The sequence below is a fragment of the Mustela putorius genome, unplaced genomic scaffold, assembly GCF_011764305.1.
Source record: "Mustela putorius furo isolate JIRA1106 unplaced genomic scaffold, ASM1176430v1.1 tig00003853_pilon_pilon_pilon, whole genome shotgun sequence".
Lineage (NCBI taxonomy): Eukaryota > Metazoa > Chordata > Mammalia > Carnivora > Mustelidae > Mustela > Mustela putorius.
This window is the reverse complement of record NW_025422005.1, coordinates 16,033,748-16,053,042: the sequence shown is the minus strand read 5'-3', so window position 1 is coordinate 16,053,042 and position 19,295 is coordinate 16,033,748.

Here is a 19,295-nt window from a genome sequence, read left to right as displayed (position 1 = left end):
GAGAAAGCTGTTGGAATTTGCCGAATGACTCAGAAAGGTCAGCCGCCTGCGCATCCATCCGGCATGACAAAAGACTCGGAGGAGGGAGACTGCTGCCCCGCAAAAGGGGCTGCCCAGCCAGTGGAATCTGGAGCCCTTCTGTAGGTCTGGTCCTACCAATATCATAAACTGTGAATGAATCCCTTGCCTTGGTTTCCCCTGAACAAAAGACGCTTTGCATTTAGAATGATGAAATGAAATTGACATCTCCATGGAGATGGAGATCCACAGAAGCTCAGGTTTTCCAGCCAAACCTGCTTCTCCTCCTCAGCAACTTAGCCCAGAAAGGACAACCCACCCCGCCCTTCTCTGCCTAGTTGCTCAGGTCGGACACCTGGAAGTTGCCCTTGACATTTCTGTGGCTCGCCCTGTCAGTCCCCTAATCTGACTGATTTTACCTCTAAATAAAAGTCCAATTGACTTTTATCTCTCACCGACTATACCGTCCTCATTCTCCAGCCTCTTTTGCTATCCTTTACTTTTTTCTGCAGATGCGAGCCGGCATAGCTTTTCACAGCTTTTCACGTCACTTTGAATCAACTTTATGAAGCATAGTTTACATACAAGAAACTGTACTCATTTAAAGTGGAGTTTTAGCAAACACATACACCTGTGTAACCACCACTATACCAAGATACAGAACATTTTTATTTTTTAGAGCAGCTTTAGATTCACAGCAAAATTGGGAAGCAGATACGTAGGTTTCCAATATTCCCCCTGCCTATACACACATGCATAGCCTCCGCTACCATCAATATCTCCATTTCCTGATACATTTCCTGCAGGTGATGTGTCTGTGTGGACACATCATTATCCCTCAAGGTTCATGTAAGGATTTGCTCTTCTCACTGTGCATTCTATGGGTTTGGCCGAATGTAGAATGGCATAGATCCACCATTGTAATATCACACAGAAGAGTGTCCCTGCTTTCAAGATCTTCTGGGCTCCACCTACTCGTCCTCCCTCCCTCCAACCCCTGGTAACCATTGACTTTTTGACTGTCTCTATAGTTTTGTCTTTTCCAAGATGTCATATAATGGAAATCATACAGTATGTGGTTTTTTTCCAGACTGGCTTCTTTCACTTAGTAATATGCATCGGAGTTTCCACCATGACTTTCCATGGCTTGACAGCTCATTTCTTTTTAGCACGAAATAATAGTCTATCATCAGTATGGACCTTAGTATATGTACCCATTCACCTATCGAAGGATATCATGGTTGCTTCCAAGTTTGGGCAACTATGAACAGAACTGTCATAAACAACTGTGTGCAGACCTTTGTGCGGATCTAAGTTCTGTATTTGCGTAAATACCAAGGAGCATAGTTGCTGGAGCATTCGGTAAGAGGATGTGTAGTTTTGTAAGAAATCACCAAATTGTCTTCCAAAGTGCCTGTACCATTTTGTATTCCCACCAGCAATGAATGAGATTTCTTGCTGCTCCATAACCTCATTAGCTTTTGGGGCAGCCATTGCTCTGGATTTGGACCATTTAAATAGGATTATAGTGATATCTCATTGTTGTTTTAATTTGTGTTTCTCTGATGACATATGATGTGGAGCATCTCTTGAAACGCTGACTTGCTCTCTGTCTGTCTCCTTTGGTGAGGTGTCTGTTAAGGCCTTTGACCCATTTCTTAAACAAGTTGTTTGTTTTCTTATTGTTGAGATTGAGAGTTCTTTGTGTATGTCAGATAAAAGTCCTTTTGCAGGTATGTCTTTTGCAAATAGTTTCTTGAAGTATGTATCTTATCTTCTCACTCTCTTGATAGTGTCTTTGCAGAGTAGAAAGTTTAATTTTAATGAGCCCAGCTTGTCGATTCTTTCTTTCACAGATCATGCCTTTGGTGTTGTAGCTAAAAAATCATTACCATACTCAAGGTCATCTAGATTTTTCTCCACTGTTATTTTCTAGGAATTTTATAGTTCTGCGTTTTACATTTAGATCTGTGATCCACTTTAAGCTAGTTTTATAAAGAATAAGGTCTGTGTCTACATTCTTTTTTTTTTTTTTTTTTGCATGAGGATGTTCCGTTTTCCCAGCACCATTTGTTGAAGCTATCTTTGTTCTATTGTATCGCCTCTGCTTTTTTCAAACATGAGTTAACTTCATATAGGTTTTTTATTTCTGGGCTATTCTGTTCCATTGATCTATTCTTTTCCCAATACCACATACTTGATTACTGTAGCTTTATAGTAAGTCCTGAAGTCAAGTCCTGTCAGTCCTCCAACTTTGTTTTCCTCCTTCAATATTTAGTTGGCTAATCTGGGTCTTTCTCGCCTTTTCATATAAACTCTGGAATCACTTTGACCCCTTAAGTGGTATAGGATATCTAGAGTGGGTTACAATTGGGTATTTCCCTTCCCCCAGGTCAGTTAGGCTCAGATAAAACCGGATTAGAATCCGGTCAAATGGTTTCCTAAGGAGGGAAGACCTTATTCTTAAAAAGAATAGAAGGCTCTGGTGTATTTGTATTTCAAAATTGTTCCTTTCCTCGACCCCTGACAAAAGCAAGGGATTTTTTCCTGATACTCATTAATGGAGCTCCAGGAGGTACAACTAATGAGAACTAACAAGACTAGCCTCCCCTCTGCAGTTTTTAACTCTCAGACTTGTCCACACTGAGCCTCCAACATTTTGTCAACCACAGTTCAGGTTTCCCTGTCCCTACACTGGTTCTTTTTTTTTTTTTTAAGATTTTATTTATTTATTTACAGAGAGAGATCACAAGTAGGCTGAGTGGTGGGCAGAGAAAATGGGGAAAGCAGGCTCCGCACTGAGCAGAGAGCCCGATGCAGGGCTCAATCCCAGGACCCTGAGATCATGACCTGAGCCAAAGGCAGAGGCTTACCCCACTGAGCCACCCAGGCGCCCCTGATTTTCAGTTTATTCAGATTTTTATTTGTTGGGAGCAGAATGGCTATTTCCAAGTTTCTTTCATGCTAGACTAGAAACCAGAGTCCTAAGACACGTCCATCACCTGAAAATGTGCACGGTTCCCCGGTGCCCCTTTCCTGTTCGACTGCCCTTCTGCAGCTCCTGCCCAGAGCAACAACTGATCTACTTGCTATCGGTATAGTGACTCTGGTCTATCCTAGAATTGCATATATTAAAATTATGTAGCATGGAGTATGTTGTGCCTGGCTTCTTTCATTTAGCATAGATTCACTGAGCTTCATCCACATTGCTAAGTTGTTTTTGTTTTTTTTAAAGATTTTATCTATTTATTTGACAGAGAGAGATCACAAGTAGGCAGAGAAGCAGGCAGAGAGAGAGGAGGAAGCAGGCTCCCCGCCGAGCAGATAGCCCGATGCAGGACTTGATCCCAGGACCCTGGGATCATGATCTGAGCCAAAGGCAGAGGCTTTAACCCACTGAGCCACCCAGGCACCCCCACATTACTAAGTTTATCAATACTTTATTCTTTCTAATTTCTGGGCCCTTTGGTATTGATAGATTACCATGCGTCTGTTCATTTGCCTGTTAACTTTGGTGTTTCCAGCTTTAAGGTGTTATGAAAAATGCTGTTATGAATATTTGTGTGCAAGTCTTTGTGCAGATGTGTGTTTTTCATTTCTTCTGGGTAATGCGCCTGGGAATGGAATGGCTAGGTTATACAGTAGCTGTTCATTTACCTTTATGAGAAACAACCAAAGAGTTCTCCAAAGTGCTGGTGACGTTTATATTCCCAACATCAATGCTGAGAGTTCCAGTTCATCCACCTCCTTGTCAACATTTGGTATTGTCAGTTATTTTAAATGTAGTCGTTATAATGGGTGTGGGGGGGATATCTGCTTTTGGTTTTCATTTTCATTTCCTTTTGCATGTTGTTTTTCTCATTATTGAGTTATAGAAATTCCTTGCATATTTTGGATACAGGGATACAAGTCTTTATCAGATCTATGCTTTATGAATATTTCGGTCTTGCCTTGCCTTTTCTTTTCTTTCTTTTTTTTTTTTTTTTTTTTTGATGGCATCATTTGAAGAGCAGAAGCTTTGAATTTTCATGAAATACAATTTTTCCTTTTAAGAGGAAAACTAGGGGCACCTGGGTGGCTCAGTGGGTTAAGCCTCTGCCTTGGACTCAGTTCATGATCTCAAGGTCCTGGGATTGAGACCCACATTGGGCTCTCTGCTCAGGGAAGAGCCTCCTTCCCCCTCTCTCTTTGCCTGCCTCTCTGCCTACTTGTGATCTCTCTCTCTGTCAAAAAAAATAAATAAAATCTTAAAAAAAAAAAAGGAAAACTATTAGCAAAGTGCATTTGCTTAATGGAGAAACCCTGGTACATTCCTCTCTAAAACTTAGGAACAACACAAGTAGAGTTGCCATCACCCCTATCTTTTTAACATTATGTAGGTTGTATTGCTCAACACGATCAGATAAGAGAAAAGAGAGATAATAGGATTATATACCTGGAAAACCCTAACCCTAAAGGATCTCCTGAATAACCAATGATAAGAAAAAGAAGGAGAGGGGTGCTTGGGGGCTCAGTGGGTTGAGTCCCCGACTCCTGACTTTGGCTCAGGTCATGATCTCAGTGCTGGGAGATCCAGCTTTGCATGTCCGGCTCCACGTTCAGTGCAGTCGACTGGAGATACTTTCTCTCCTTTGTCCCTCCCCCTCCTTGCACACACACATACACTCTCTCAAGTAAATACATAAATCTTAAAAAAAAAAAAAAAGAATGAGAAGAGTTGAAAGTTGAACATTGTCAGTACTGTTTTTAGGAATACATAGGCATAAGTGTGATTAGCAGATCATTATCATGCAAATGTGCCTGAAAAATACCTGAAAGTGGGTCTCCTAATTTAAATAGTCTCCTAATTTACCTCAAATCCTTTCAATCACAATCTACTGCTTACTAGTGCCACTAATTGAATTAATTCCCTTATCCCTGCTTTTTGACTGAAGGTGTTCTTTTTGTATTTTTATCTTTTTAATATCTTTAATCTTAATTTTCATTGCATTAAAATAGTTATTGCAGGTAAATTAGAAAACAGAATAAAAAATAATTAAAGATCTCATATATTTATTATTACTTTGATATATGTTCTTCCAGATAGGCAGTATGGGACCGTATTGTATAATAGAGTATTGCAACCTGTTATTTTCAGTAACTGTAGATTGTGAATACATTGTAAACATCTTTCCACATCAATAAATTCTATTCTACAGAAAAAAAAAAAGGGAGATAAAGCTGGAGGGGATGTGGGAAGAGAGAGGAAGGAGAAGATGGGAAAGTAAGGTGGTAATGTATCAGACAACCATAAGGAAACCAGCTAGAAGACAAAGGCCCTTGCCTTGGACTTGGAATCTCTCCATCATCTCCTCTAGTTCTCAGGCCTTTGGTCTTAGACTGAATTATACCACCAGCTTTCCGGGTTCTTCAGCTTACAGATGGCTTATCAGTACATATCTCAGCCTCTGTAATTGTGAGAGCCAATTCCCAAAGTACATCTCCTTTTATATGTTTCTATCTCAATCTCGATCTCTATGCTATTGGCTCCTTTTCTCTGGAGAACTACGACTGATGCAACAATGTGTAAATTTTACACAGAGCAGTTAGAAGAGTTAATGGAAGAAAAGACTGTATTTACAATAGCAACAAAAGAAAAAAAATACCAATGTATCGACTTAAAATGTCAGTGAAGGATACAACAGAAAACCTGAACAGAAAGATATACCAGGGCTTCTGGGTGGTGCAGTTATTAAGGGTCTGGCTCTTGATTTTGGCTCTGGCCATCATCTCAGGGTGGTGAGACTGAGCCCGGTGCCAGACTCCATGCTGGGCATGGAGCCTGCTTGAGATTCTGTGTCTCTCTCTCTCTCTGCTCTCTTAAAAAAAAGGCGGGGGGTGGGGGGAGTCATACCATTTCTTAAATAGCAAGAAGACTAAACTAAACATCATAAAAATGTTAATTCTCAGCAAACACACAACGAGTTTTTTTTTTCTTCTGCAAAGAAGCTGATTAAAAAGTTCAAATGGAAAAATAGACAACAAAGAATGTGGAGAACCAGCCCTACCAGATATTAAACTATATTCTAAAGCCTCAGCAATTAAAATAGTGGGTAACTAGCACAAGAAAAGACAAACAAATCAATGGAACAAAATACAAAGGCCAAGCATAGACCAAAATTACACATAGAAATTTAGTATATGCTAAAAGTATAAGAGAGAAAAAGTAAATTTTATAATTAGTTTGGGGATAACTGGGTAATCATTTGAAAAAGATGTTTTATCTATATCCCACATCTTATGTTAGAGTAACTAAAAATAGATCAAAGATTTAAAGCTAAAGAATTGTACACATGAAAGTACTATGGAATGGTGGGCAGATTTCTTTATAACTTGGAGGTGGTGAAGTTCTTTCTAATTGACTCAAAATCCAAAACCCAAATAAGAAAAGACTGATCGAGTTAGCATTTTTAAGAAAACTCATGAACAGGAGTGACTTTGTGGCTCTGTCAGTTAAGCTTCTGCCTCGGGCTTGGGTCATAGTCTCAGGGTCCTGGAATCCCGCCCTGCATTAGGCTCCTGGCTCAGTGGGGAGCCTGCTTCTCCTGCTGCCTTGGCTGAGGCTTACTTATGCATGCCTCTCCTGCTTAGGCTCTATGGCTCTCGCGCGCTCTGTCAAATACATAAATAAAAACAAAAAAAAAAAAAAAAAAAAAAAAGAAAAATCATGTACAAAGTCTAAAAACATCATGAACAAAGTCTAAATGAACAAAGCCTAAATGCCCCAGGAAGGGGCATAGCCAACTTCAGCCCTCCTGCCCCAAGCCACAGCTGTGGGCTCCGGGCTCCGGGCTCTGGGCTCAGGCTCCGACCAAGGGCCCCCCCTCCTTCCGTCCTTCCCTCCCTTTCTCTCCTCCTCCCTCCCCACACCTCCTGCCCAGTGGAACAGCCCTGGTGCTCTGAGGGGCTGGGAGGGCATGGCTTGGCTCCCAGAGGCGGTGGTGGCCCATGGAGGGGCTCCCAGGCAAGGTGGCCCCTCCCCACGCACCCTCCCACACCAGCACTTAGTTTCTCCTCTGGATCAAACACGTAATAAAGAGAATGTTTGGAATCCGGGGGAAAAAAAAAAAAAAAGACACACTGGGAAAATATATTTGCAATTCATATTAAGAGGATTAATTTCCCTAATACATGAAGAACTTCTAGAACTTCATAAGAACAAGAACAAAACTCCCTTGAAAATCTTAGAAAAATGGGCAAAGACGTGAAAAGACCTATCACATACACATGGGCCATAAATATACAAAAAGATGCTCAACCCATTCATACTCTGAGCAGTGCAAATTAAAACCGCCCTGAAATATCTTTTTTTAACACATAAAATTGGGAAAAATTCTGGCATTTGATAGTGTGATGGTAAACAGACGACACTTTCATACACTGCAGGCTGGAATAGAAATTAGTACAGTTCCTATGTAGATTAACAATATTTGGGGCACTTGGGTGGCTCAGTGGGTTAAGCCTCTGTCTTTGTCTCAAGTCATGATCTCAGGGTCCTGGGATCGAGCCCCGCATCAGGATCTCTGCTCAGTGGGGAGTTTGCCTCCCCCACCTCTCTGCTTGCTTCTCTGCCCACTTGTTATCTCTCTCTCTCTTTCTCTGTCAAATAAATAAATAAAATCTTTTTAAAAAATAAAAAAAATAAAAAATAGATGAACAACATTTATCACCATTTAAAAATGCATTTTCCCTTTGACCCAATAATTTTGCTTCTAAATATTTATTTTATATATGTGCCTGTGTGTGTACACAATGATGCATATACAAGCTTATTTACTGAAATAATTCATGAAATAAGAACAAAATGGAATTTAAACCAAAAAAACTTGCTTCAGTATATTGTGATGCATTTATCCGATGGAGTATTATGCTTTAAAAAAAAGGGTGAGGAAGCTCTAAAATCCTGATAGGGAAAGAATTCCAGTATATACTGCTAAACTGAAAAGCAAGAGCTAGAACAGGGATCAACAAGGCTTTTTTTTTTGGTGAAGGGCCAGACACTAAATATTTTCAGCTTTGCAAGCCATGTCATCTCTGTTGGATCTGCTCTACTTGCTGACTTGTCATTGTCGCTGGAAAGCAATCCGGATTGGGCTGGATTTGGCCTGCTGGCAGTTCATCAGACCACTGCACTGTATGTATAGTTTGTTAGTTTTGTGTCAGTGTGTGTGTGTGTGTGTGTGTGTGTGAGTGTGTGTGTAGATAAGAATATATATTTGTATTTACTTATATTTGCTTAAAAAACATTGAAAAGATACATATGCCAAATGGGGTGTGTATCTGTTAATGGCCAATGAGGAGACAGGAAACCAGAGAAATCTGAACAGAGAAACTTTAATATAAAGAATGATTAGCTAGTGGAGTGCCTGGGTAGCTCAATCGGTTAAGTGTCCAATTCTTGGTCTCAGCTCAGGTCTTGGTCTCGGGGCCTTGAGCTCAAGCCCCTCATTGGGCTCCGTACTGGGCATGGAACCTACTTATTAAAAAAAAAATTATTAGCTAGTAATATAACTAGTATAATATTAACTGGTAGAATGTAAAGAATTATTAGCTGATTAGAGATTAACTCCTAAGAGCAATAGAGAGACCTCTGAAGCAGTGAGTCCAACAGAATGTTCTGCAACATGGGATATGTCCTGGGTCTTCACTGCCCAGTAGTAGTCATGAGTCACACTGGCTTTTTAAATTTTTTTTTAAGATTTTATGTATTAATTTAAGAAAGAGAGAGTGAGAGAGAAAGAGACAGCATGAGCAGCAGGAGTGGGAGAAGGAGAAGCAGATTCCCTGCTGAGCAGAGCCCAATGTGGGGCTTGACCCCAGGACTTCGGGATCATGACCTGAGCCGAAGGCAGACCCTTAACTGACTAAGCCACGCAGGTGCCCCACATTGTATATTAAACACTTGAAATGTAGCTACTGTGACTGAGGAACTGGATTTTTCTATTTGATCTTACTTTAATTTATATTCAAATTCAAGCAGCCACATTTGTCTAGTGGCTACCGCAGGGGCAGAGGTGTGGGTCATAAGCTGCCAGCTCGAAGGTGGAGGGAGCGTACCCAAGCAGGAACAAACTTGGAAGAGCCTCCCTCCCCCCACTCCCCAGACTGAGAGCTGCACGGCACTGGAGAGGTGCAGCTGTAGCCCATGGGATGCTGGTGTGCGTGTACCACTCAGTTCCCTGCATACCCTTGACAGAGAAGCACCTGCTAATACAGGAACTGCCACACTCTAGAAGCCAGAAAGCAAAGCTCCAGAACTGGAAGACAAACCTCACCCTCTTGCAGTTTCCCTCTGCACCCTCTGCTGATAAGGCAGCATTATGCCATCTGCCAAAGGACAAATGTTTACAGGCTCTAGTTCCAGTATCACAAAGCAACATGAAGTAGAGTCAGTCTAGCGTGTAGAGGCAAATAAATGAGAGCTGGCACAGGGTGGATGGAAACTGGGTAAGAGCACAACTTTTCGCTGTGTACCTTTAAATATTATTCTGAGTTTGGATCGTGGAAACACGTGATTTACTCAGCAAATTCAGGACAAGAAGCTAAGGGGCGCTTGGGTGGCTCAGTGGGTTAACCATCTGACTCTTGGTTTTAGCCAAGTCATGATCTTGGGGCCCAGGATTGAGCCCTGAATCCAGCTCTGTGCTCAACACAGTGTCTGCTGGTCACCAACCCTCCCTCTCTGCTCCTCCCCCTGCTTGTGGTCTCTTTCTCTCTCTCAGATAAATAAATAAAATCTTAAAAAAAAAAAAAAAGACAAGAAGTTGAAAAATAGATACAAAGCAGATACAAAGCAGAAGAAAACTAGGATACCAAAGCACCCATACAGACCAAAAAGACCACATATATCAGTAAAAAGAATGTTATACTGGGTGCCTGGGTGGCTCAGTGGTTAAGCCTCTACCTTCAGCTCAGGTCATGATCTCAGGATCCTGGGATTGAGTGCCCCATCGGGCTCTCCGCTCAGCGGGGAGCCTGCTTCCTCCTCTCTCTCTCTGCCTACCTCTCTACCTATTTGTGATCTCTCTCTGTCAAATAAATAAATAAATTCTTTTTTAAAAAAAGAATGTTATACCACGGAGACATGAAAACTATAAACATATAAACATCTAATAATACAATTTAAAAATACATTAAACTACTGATAGAATTATAAGACCAAGTAGCTGAATTTACAGGGTGGCTGGAAATATTAGCACATCCATCTCAGAAATAAATAAAACAGAGAAAAAAAAAACAAGGATATAGAAATAGAACTTTTTTTAAAGGATTTTATTTATTTATTTGACAGATATCACAAGCAGGCAGAGAGAGGAGGAAGCAGGCTTCCCACTGAGCAGAGAGCCCCATGTGGGACTCGATCCCAGGACCCTGGGACCATGACCTGAGCTGAAGGCAGAGGCTTTAACCCACTGAGCCATCCAGGCGCCCCAAGGATATAGAACACCTGAACAATGAATGAATATAAGCTAATATAGATGAATACATCCTCAAACCCCAAATATAAACTATTCTTAAAATCACATGAAACAGGTGAATATGAATCATATGCGAAGCTACAACATAATTATTAATAAATTCCTAAGAATCAGCACCATTCTGGTCAGTTGCTTAAATCCAATTCAATAGAAGTAGAAATCAGTAACAAACAGGAGAGCTGAAAAAACTCCATATGTCTGGAAATTTCAAGTCACACTTCTACATAATGCATGGGGTAAAGATAATAAGGGAGATTAAGAGATCCTTATCATTAAAGTGAAAGGTACCTAAAAAACCAGCAAGATGTTGCTAAAGCATTTCTTGTAGGGAAAATTATAGCTTTGAATACATTTCTTAGGAAAAAAAAAGAAAGTACAACTAAAATGAAGTTAATCTTAAAGAAGTTAAAAAATAAAAAATAAATAATGGAATAAATCTCCCCAAAGAAGAAAGGGAATAGTAGATAATAAAGGGCAAGTACCAATGAAATGGTGACATGAGGGGAGACAATGAACAAAACCAAAAGTTGCTTTTTGATGGGGGGAAAAAAAATCCCTAAAACTAAGATACACAAACCCTTCGCAAAAACAGAAGAAATAAACAAAATGCATTAATAAAAGTGAACAAATGAGCGTAGCTACAGCAGAAATGGTAATTTTCATTTAAATTTGATGCTATCAAAATAAAAATTTAAAAATACATAAAATAAAATAAAACTAAAAAAATACACAAAAACAGAGTTTTGCTGTATCAGGATGCTTTGGGCTGCAAATAATGAAAAAGAAATCAATCTAACCTGATTTTCAGATTAAGAGATTTATTATATTATAGAACAGGAAGTGCACAGATAGGATAATTCAGGGACTGGTTAGCTGTACCTTCATCGAGACATCAAAGTCAAGTTTCTTTTCATCCTTCTACTTTTCCATCCTGGCAGCAGACTCAGCCACAGAGCAGCTCCCCTCCTAGACACAAGATAGCTTAGTGGCTCCAGGCTTCCCATTTTGTCAGAGAAAAAAAATCATTCCCCCAAGCCCCTCATCCTCTACCATATACAGTTGTCCCTTCAACAATGAGGACAGAGAGGACACCAGCCCCATGCAATCAGAAATCTGTGTATACTTTTTAAAAAATTTTTTTAATTTATTTTTTAAAAGGTTTTGTTTATTTATTTGACAAAGAGAAAGATCACAAGTAAGCAGAGAGACAGGCAGAAAAAGAAAGGAAGCAGGCTCCCCACTGAGCAGAGAGCCTGATGTGGGGCTTGATCCCAGGACCCTGAGACCATGACCTGAGCCTAAGGCAGAGGCTTAATCCACTGAGCCACCCAGGTGCACCCCCCCCCTTTTTAAAGATTTATTTTAGGGGCACCTGGGTGGCTCAGTGGGTTAAAGCCTCTGCCTTCGGCTCAGGTCATGATCCCAAGGTCCTGGGATGGAGCCCCACATCGGGTTCTCTGCTCAACAGGGAACCTGCTTCCCCCCGCCTCTCTGCCTGCCTCTCTGTCTACTTGTGATCTCTCCCTCTGTCACATAAACAAATAAAATCTTAAAAAAAAAAAAAGATTTGTTTATTTTAGAGAGAGAGAAAGTGCATACGAGGTCGGGGAGACAGGCAGAAGGAGAGAGAGAATGTCAAGCAGACTCCTTGCTGAGCGCGGAGCCTGACACAGGAGTCCACCTCATGACCCGGAGATCATGACCTGAGCCAAAATCAGGAGTTGGCCACCTAACCGACTGAGCCCCCCCGGCCTCCCAGAAATCTGTGTATAACTTTGACTACCCCAAAATGTAACTACTAATCATCCACTGTTGACAGGAAGCCTTACTGATAACATAAATCGTCGATCAACACATAATTTGTATGTCTATGCATTATGCAGTAAAGTAAGCTACAGAAAAGAAAATATCATTAGGAAAATTCTAAGGAAGAGAAAATACATTTAGAGTACCGTATTGTGAAAAATCCTGTCAGTGGATCTGTGCAGTTCAGACCTGTGTTGGTCAAGGGTCAACTGCACTCTTCTGCCTCACGGCGTCATTTACTCACAGCTAAGCTAATCCCTGACAAGGAACAGGGAACCACTGTGTTTGGCATTGGCCAGATCTGGGTCACCGTCCAAATGGCTCTCTGAGGCTGCAGGGGGCTACAGGCCCCTGAAGTATGTGACCGAGCAGAGAAAAATGGCGGTACAGGGAGATGACTGTGGTCAGCATGTCTGCTATTGCAATGAAAAGCCTGATGCCAAAAAATTTGGAAAACCGAAGCAAAATCCATTAAGTGCTTAGAAAAATATGAAACGTCTAAATTGGCACAAGAAGAAAAATATTTGTATAAATTATCCATTCATCTGTTCATTCCATAAATAATTATTAAGTACTTATTAAGTGTTAGGCACCCTGGAAAAACTGGATTAATAAACACCACCACTCCCTCTCTCTCACCTTCCTGACCCTCCCATACCTTCCCTCCCTACCTCCCTTACCCTGCCAATTAAAAAAAGTCACCACCAGCATTGTTTTGCAGGTAAATTCTACCAAACTTTTAGAGGACATCTATTTCCTATATTATTCTAGTTTTCCCGGAGAAGAGGGGAGGGAAAGTTTACCCAAGCAATTTATGAATCTAGTTAAACCTTGATATTATAGTAGATATAGGGACAGTATGAGGAAAGATAATTTTAGGCCTCCTTTATTTGTAATTATAGATGCAAGATTCCTAATTCAAACAACCCCAGGTGGGATTTAGTTTAGAAATGTAAGGATGATTTAGCATCAGATAAATCTAGCAAGGTGTTTCAGATTCAAGAAAAAAATACAATATTTCAATAGATATGAGAAAAAGATCTATTTGTGATTAAAGTAGCATTCTTAGCCTGATAACAATCCTCTATTAAAAACTTACAGAAAAAAAAAGGGGGCACCTGGGTGGCTCAGTGGGTTAAAGCCTCTGCCTTAGGCTCAGGTCATGATCCCAGGGTCCTGGGATGGAGCCCCTCATTGGGCTTTATGCTCCGTGGAGAGCCTGCTTCCTCCTCTCTCTCTGCCTGCCTCTCTGCCTACTTGTGATCTCTGTCTGTCAAATAAATAAATAAAATGTTAAAAAAAAAGAAAACAAAAACAACTTACAACACGACTCGTATTTAATGAAAAAAAAAAAAAAGTGGACTTGTAGTTATTATGGAAACCAGACAAGTATACTTCCCAATACCACTACTGTCCTATGTCCCTATACTGGGAACTGGCATATGATAGAGATGGCATCACAACTCAGTGAGGAAAGAATCAATTATTTAATAAGTGGTGGTGGGAGAATTGACTCACTATGTAGAAAAACTGAACATACCCTCCTTTCATATGCTGTTAAAACACACACACACAAAATAGGTCAAAATACCTCCAGATGGATGAAAGACCTAAAGCAAAGCTATAAAAATTATTAGAAGAAAAACATCGGCAAATGTCATTGTGACTTTGCAATTGGTTATGAATTTTTTTATAGAGGAAAACAAAAGGATTAGACTATTTCAAAATGAAAGACTTCTGTTCCCATCAGTTAGATTTAGGTTGGGCTCTGAGAGACACAAGCAGTCTGGAAATAAGTGGTCCATGCCTGGCATCAGGCACCTAGTCTTTCTATGGTGATTTCCCTATCCTTAACACGTGTCTCCCAACTCATGATCCAATAGACCAGCCAGTGAGGAGAAAAGGGGGAAAAAAGGGAGCTGTTTCTCCTTGGGAATATTTCCTGCAGGGGCACCTGGGTGGCTCAGTTGTTAAGCGTCTGCCTTCCGCTCAGGTCATGATCCCAGGGTCTTGGGATCAAGTCCCCACATCGGGCTCTTTGCTTGGTGGGAAGCCTGTTTCTCCCTCTCTCACTCCTCCTGCTTGTGTTCCCTCTCTCACTGTGTCTCTCTCTGCCAAATAAATAAATAAAATCTTAAAAAAAAAAAATTTCCTGCAAACTTCCCATAATACCTTTTCTTATGTCTTATTGGCTGACCTTAGTCATATGGTCACACCCTGCAAGGTATGCTGGGAAATATAGTCTTTATGCCAGAAAGCCTTGTATCCAGTTAAAAGTTAGTCTTTTTTTTTTTTTTTAAGATTTATTTATTTATTTATTTATTTGACAGACAGAGATCACAAATAGGCAGAGAGGCAGGCAGAGAGAGAGAGAGAGAGAGAGGAAGCAGGCTCCCCGCCAAGCAGAGAGCCCGATGCGGGGCTCGAACCCAGGACCCTGGGATCATGACCCCATCCAAAGGCAGAGGCTTTAACCCACTGAGCCACCCAGGTGCCCCAAAAGTTAGTCTGTTTTAATTAACAGAAATTAATTAATTAATTAAGAAGAAGAGAGCAGTTACTGGAGATAGCTAGTAGCTATACAATAAAAAAACAAAAAACATGAAAATGGAAAAAAAACCATAGAGTTAACTGGCAATTAACAAAGTGGGTGAATATACTTCCAAATTATATGACTGTCATTAGTATCTGAAACTAGCAAAGCGGGGAAAAAACAAGATTTCTCTATATAAATGTGGAAAGAAAAGCAAGCAATTCACAGAAGAGGAACTCAGAGGTCTAAATAAAGTGATGTTTAACCTTATTAATAATCACAGAAAGGCAAAATAAAGTGAGAAATAGATATTGCTTTGCATCCAAAGATAAAACATGTGATAATATCAAGCTGTCAAAGATGCGGGGGGAAATGCAACTTCCATGCACTGCTGCAGGGAGGGAAGATTGGAGCATTTTGCATTTGGAGGTATTTAGTGATAATGACAAAATGCTCGTCAATTTATACTGCAAATCCTGTCTAATATATAAAATCCAGAGAAATTCTTGCTGAAATACACAAAGTGATATGTTGAAGGGTGTTTGTAGCAGCATTAGTTTATAATAACAGAATAGGAAATAGCTTAAATATTCTTCAATAAGGAATTACTAATGAAATATAATACATGTAGATAATGGAATATAATGCAACAGTCCAAAGAAGTAGACTAGATTTCCGTTAATCAGCATGAATAGATCTCAAAGAAGCAGAATGAGATATATGACAATATCACTTATGTACATGAAATATACACACGTAACAATACCATATATTATATAAATAGACATATATGCATTTAAAAGGTAAATGCATTTATAAGATGAAAGCTCCTTACGTGTAGATCTGGGCTCAATTAATCTTTTAAGCCATGAAACACCCAGTTTTACAAATAATCGGGTGTCCCACCATGTTTCTTGAATGAATGGATGACTTTTCCCCAAGCATAAAATTGCTGAGTCTGATGTGCTACAATATGGGATTGGTGTAATGATTCATACGAATATTTTCCTCTTTGGGGCTTGCATCATTTGCCTCCAACTGTTTAATCTCATCAAGCCGTGCACTCACAATTTCAAGTTATTTCTTGGGAGGCCATTATCATCGCTGGGTTTTTTTGTTTTTCATTTGGAATTGTGTTTCGAAAGTATCTCTTTCCCCGCAGGTTTCGAGCCATCTGCGATAAAGGAGGTACTTAAGATTTCAATAACAACAAAAACAGATTAACTAAAGGTTTGCCTTTCATGCTGAGTATATTTCTGTTCAACTTTCAGGCGAGGCACTACAAAGAGTCTATTTTGTTTCAGTCGATTGAAAAGGAGGCCTAAGTACTGGGTGAAACGAATTTGCTCTCTTTTCAACTGTTTCCAAGGGTGGCCATCTCTCCCCTCAGATACCCACCTGCCTCACGCATAGGTCTGCTCAAATGTCATTTTCTCCAAGAGGCTTTTACTGTTTATAACAGCATTTCCCTTATGCCTTAGTTTTTGATTCTTTTTTATTTTTCTTCATGACTTATTTTATCACTTTGTTTATTCATAGGTTATTCAAGGTTCATTCATTTATTATCTGTCCCCACCCCACCCCCAAGAACCTGAGCCCCAGAAGATCGGACACCTTGTCTCTGTCCTTCAATTGCTCTGCCTCCATATAGGGGAAAGTGCTTGGAACAGAGAACACGCTCAATGTGCATGGACTGCATGAACGAGGAATTTTCTGAAGTTTTTGTCAAAACTTCCCTGTTGGGGTGCCTGGGTGGCTCAGTGGGTTAAAGCCTCTGCCTTTGGCTCAGGTCATGATCCCAGGGTCCTGGGATCGAGCCCCACATCAGGCTCTCTGCTTGGTGGGGAGCCTGCTTCCCCCCCTCTGTCTGCCTGCCTTTCTGCCTACTTGTGATCTCTCTCTCTCTCTGTCAAATAAATAAATAAAATCTTTATTTAAAAAAAAACCTTCCCCGTGATGCTGTTTGTCTCAGTGCATTTCTTATAATTAACCCAAAAAGCATGTCTCCCTTTCTCTGTTCATCTTTCCGCTCTGTCTCTATTCACCGAGGTTTATTGAGCTCCCACTGTGCGCCAGGTTCTGTGCTCAGTGCCGGAGGTTCTGAAGCAAATGACAACAAACCAAGCCTCCAAATTCTTCTTTCTGCTTTCACAATGACAGCGACCTCACCTTTCTAAAATTGGTAGACGCATATTAAAAGTTTACTCCATGCTAAGCACAGAATGAATTCTCTACACCCTCCACGATCTTACGGAGTCGATATTATTAGAGTGTTTCAAAATTTCTTTCCCGGAAGCATGCGGTTTACGAGCAATAAATAAAACAACAGAATTATCTTGTCAAAGCCAGATGGAGGCTTGCAGAGAGTGGCATCCAGGGCACAACTACGTGGAACAGGTGCAGAGCCCCTGCAGAGCCTCCCCGATCTTCCCCCCACCTGTTCCCCAGGGGCTCCCGATGCTCTTTTCCCATCAAGCACACCTTTGCCTTCAACTTCACAGATTTGTTTAGCAACTGTCTTATCACTCGAGGCTTTTATCCAGAAGGAACACAGACATGCAGGGTCACGAGGGCTTTAAGGCATATTTGAAAGAGATACCAAACTGTTTATATCACAGTCCCCTCTTCCATTCGACCCTCAACACTGCCCCTTCACAAGAAAGGACTTTTGATACACCTTAGCCTTTTTTTACATCATTTTAGAGACAAGGAAATTGATGGTCGGAGAGGTTAAGAAACTTGAGTGAGTGGCTGATTCAGGATTTATACCCACACCTGTCTGCCAGAGCTATGTTCTCATCCACTGAGCTCTGCCCACTCAAATGGGACCATTTGCACCCATTGAGGTCTCTACCAATTTTCTTTTTATATTTCCCTCTGAGGGTGGGGTGGTGAACCTGGGAGACAAGAGATTCAGACCCTAGTCCTGCCTGTCTCTAATTTACTATGTGACCTTGGGCTGTGTATTTTCCCCCCTCTGACCTGCTGTGGCCTCATTTGTAAAGCAAGAAGGGAAAGACGAGCATTTTTCATATTTGAAAAAGAACTCTTCTTCAAATGAAGTCACACATAGAATTATGACGTGCGGGTACATAACACAGGTGAACATAGAGCTTCTCTATTTGAATCTGGAGCTGGAGGATTCGGAGCTCTGCCCATGTGCCCCTCCCCCACACTAGGGAGGGGTTTCAGAGATTCTGTGAACCTCCGAAGTTCTGTGCTGATTTGTGTGTGTACATGTACATGTTTTTCATCCATCCCAAAGGGGTCTATTAGTCCCATTAAAAGGTGCTGCTGGTGATCCCAGTCATAGCTGACATGTACCAGGAGCCACGCTAAAGCACTTTATAACGCCTTAACTCATTTTGTCCTTACAATGACCTGATGAACAGGTATTAATAGTAGGATGTTAATTTCACAGATGAAAAAACAGAGGAGCAGAGTGGTTAAGTCAGTCGCTCAGGGATGTACAGCTAATATATGTTTTTCTAAATACTTAGCTTTTTCTATGAGTCACCAACCTATGCTCTTTTGCTAAGTTTTATATACTCAGAAAACTTCATACTGTCTCCTAGAGGATATTGTGTTTCACTATGATATTTTGCACTCAAATTGTTGCGCTTTTTACCTAGGCTTTGCTTAGAATGCATCTCATAGAGACCTCGTTCCTCCTGGGCTATCCAGTTTGATCTCTGCCTGGGTGTTGATGCCCCCTCCAGCTCCAGGATAGTGTTTTTCAAAATTTGGTCTGAACACCTCACCTTGGAATCACATGGAAAGCTACAGATCACCTCTGATCTGAACCAGGGTCTCTGGTGCATGTATGCATTTTTTTTTTTTTAAACAAAAGAGGGTATATGGCGGTTGGAAGGTTCTGGTAATGAAATTTCACCACCTGATTTCCCTCCGTAGGGGAAGCCTTTGTAGAGAGGGTATGGCTATGAAAGTTGGAGTAAGAGTAACAGGAAGTGAGCGAGGTAATGTTCTCTAGTTCAGCCTCAAGTTCTGTCTTAAGCACAGTATTTGCTATTTTTTTTAAGCTTCACAGGAACCAGGGGTGGTAATATTGTCCTAATCCCCTTAAAGAGGAAACTCGGCCTCAGAGAGTGATAGAATGTTCCCAAGCAGAGGGCAGGCAATTTGATCTTTTCCTACCATTAAGTCATGAGAATAAATATTCCTATACTGTCTTCTGGAAGTTTTATTATTTTGTCTGTCACATTAAGCTCTACAACCCACTTGGATTTTTTTGGCGGGGGGGGGGTTCTATAGAAATATTCAATTTTCCCCAAGAATCTAATCTCCAGACACGTGAGGGCGTGTTTCTGGCTTCTCTAGTCTATCCCAGATTTCTCTTTGTCTGTCTTTGTGTCCACACTTCACTCTCTCCATTTCTAGAGCTTTATAACAAGGTTTGATGT